The sequence below is a fragment of the Trachymyrmex septentrionalis genome, unplaced genomic scaffold (genome assembly GCF_001594115.1).
Source record: "Trachymyrmex septentrionalis isolate Tsep2-gDNA-1 unplaced genomic scaffold, Tsep1.0 scaffold7, whole genome shotgun sequence".
Lineage (NCBI taxonomy): Eukaryota > Metazoa > Arthropoda > Insecta > Hymenoptera > Formicidae > Trachymyrmex > Trachymyrmex septentrionalis.
Window position 1 is genome coordinate 619,435 of NW_017305884.1, and position 2,808 is coordinate 622,242.

At 34.1% G+C, this 2,808-nt stretch overlaps 1 protein-coding gene across 1 annotated transcript in view; it reads right to left on the reverse strand.

Annotated features, from left to right (window-relative positions):
* Positions 1–245: 245 nt before the first annotated feature.
* Positions 246–2,808, reverse strand: part of LOC108753625 (filamentous growth regulator 23) — an 11,147-nt gene continuing 8,584 nt past the window's right edge. Inside the window, exon 5 of the transcript XR_001939642.1 lies at positions 246–347. The gene's annotated coding sequence lies outside the window, so the exon portion shown is untranslated. The remainder of the gene's footprint in view (positions 348–2,808) is intronic.

Here is a 2,808-nt window from a genome sequence, read left to right on the forward strand (position 1 = left end):
CGGCTAAATCTATACAAGTTATAAATTACAAGTGTTATTTAATAGTATTTGACTACTATTGTACAACATTCAATAAGTAAGTATATTGTTTAATATTAATAATAAATAAGTAATTGAAACATTGAGAATGTTCATCGATCTTTCTTGTTTGCACACCCGTTATACACGCATCAGACTCTCACCGTTGCGTTGGAACACTTGAAGCTCCGACCAGTTACGGCAACAATAGGCTTTGTCTTCGCACCGTCGGTGCTCACAAATTGGTAGAAATCTTGATTAAAGGTGCAATCCTCTCTGTTGCTGACTGCGGCAGCAAATATGAATTGCAGCCCCGATGCTCCTGTTCCCTATATCAGATGAAAATAAAAGAAAACGTGTCCTTGATCGCACTCACACAGAGAATCAATAAATGAATCCAATTATGTATATGTTTCTAAGCATAAATTAAACAAATTGTTTTATCTTTTATATAATAAGCAAAATATCTTAATAATTAAATTAGAATTTACTTCATTAAATATATAAATAGCATAGATTTATTGTTGATTTAGAATTTATATGATTTTGTACCGAGACTGTAAAAGAGATGTCTTAAAAATGCAATTTTTATACAGATAATGGTGTTAACGTAAACATTTATGTACTTTATTGGAAAAAAATAGTATTCGGTATAAACACAAACAAATTTCTATTAAAATTGTTTTTTTCTTTTATTCTGACATTAAATCGGCTGTTATATCCAACTAAAATTTTGCAAGAAAAAGCTGATTTATTCGCGCCTACATGCGTGTGTGCTTTGATGTATTGTATATTTCTTATTGGAATTGAGTTCTTCATATCTTTTTCATATACGCTTTTATACGCTTTTATAATGACGTTATAATTTATTTCTGAAAATATAAAAAGAAAATATTCTTTTAATTCGCACAACAACTTCAATAATAAAATCTGTGAGATTGTTAATTGCAAACTTCAGATTAAAATCAGAAAATTTAAAACGTTTATTTAATTATTACATTAATTTATTAATATATATTAGTATGATCAGATAAAAAGATGATAAGTACTGTAACAACTTCCGGCACAGTATCTGATGTTACGCATATCTGATTTTGGCTAATTGTAAGTACAAACTATGAATAGGGAGACTGACAAGAAACACGTTTTTACACGTTTTGTTTTGTTCTATATGTTGCCACTTACAACCAGTGATGTACATTTAACCCCTAACACTACAAAGAATCATCCCCTCCAGTTTTGCCCCACCAAATGACGCCGCGCTCGACTAGCTTCGGCGCTGAGCGAGCAAAGCAGCGATAGAGGTTATCCTTCTCGTCTTCGGCAGTCTTCGATGCGCCAAGAGCGAACGAACGAGACAGCACGAGAGAGAATCTGTCCTTCTTGTTCTGATCGTTTGTAACAAGCGAGAAGGACAGAAGGGCTCTCTCACGCTGTCTCGTTCGCTCTTGGCGTATCAAAGGTTGCCGAAGGTGAGAAGGATAGCCTCTACCGCTGCTTCGCTCGATCAGTGCCGAAGCTAGTCGAGCGCGGCATTACTTGGTGGGACAAAAGTGGAGGGGATGATTCTTTGTGGTGCCGGAGGGCGCCAAATGTGCATCACTGCTTACAACGCCTATGATAAGTTACTTTCATCTCATCTGAACGGTAATTTCTTGTCGTTCCCCCTATTCACAGTTTAATTATTCACAATAGCAATCTGGATTTCTATTTCATTTGGTCTTTTAACCGTCTGGGAATGATACCCGCATGATGTTTTGGAGATTATCTTCCCTTGACTGAATTTTTACTGTGTCAACGTATGCAACGCGATGCAGAGCATCTATCATGGAAAAAATCGAAATGGATTTCGATCGGAATTATTCAATTATTCTCTAGATTTCTGTTGTGTTTTCTAGGGAAAACGGAATAATTCCGATTGAAATTCATTGAAATGTTTCAAATACCCAGGTTAATAAAGACTCAACGTTTACGTGCTACGAATTTTAAACTTCATCAGTCTATGCTCTGATAAAGACTCAAAAATGAGCCAAAACGTGCTATTCGTTAAAAAGTTATTAACAAAATAATTTTTATAAAAAGAACGTAATTTTTAAATTGTATATTTTACTAACATACATTTTATATAATTTACATAATGCTATTCTTTTATACCAAAATGGAATAAAGGAGATATTTCATGCAAAGCGAGGTCAACCCACATCTTCCCCGCTTAGAGGTGTTTGACTTTCCATGCGAGCGAGGTTTATCCAGTGCCGTAAAGGTGCAAAAGCATATAATCTTTCTCATGTTATTGATTTCAGTTGATTCATGTATTCAAAGTACGACACGAAGAAAAAAATACGAAAAATGACGAAAACTTGTATCTCTGACATCGAGAATCTTAAGACTGGATTGCTAGACACAAATTTATTAGTTTACACAGGTACAATTATATATTATTAATACTTTTCAATCCCAGAAATGAGAAATTAGCAAAAAATATTGAGGATTATTATATATGTTCTAGCATTTAGTTCTAGCTTTAGAAGCGTCATTAGGATTTGTATAATAATTTGAACAAATTTAAAACATAAATTTCAATACTACTTCAAAATAAGATAAATTTATGATTTTATTTTTATGATCACTCTTCCTGTATCGTTTATCTACACCTGTAACTGTCAAGAATACCCCCCCCTCTCCCCCTTCGCCCCTCTCCCCTCATTCTCTCTTTCTTTCTCTATCTTCTCTCAAGATAGAAAGAGATGTAACGAGTCCTGTTAAACTGCCATCTTTCGATTTCAAGCT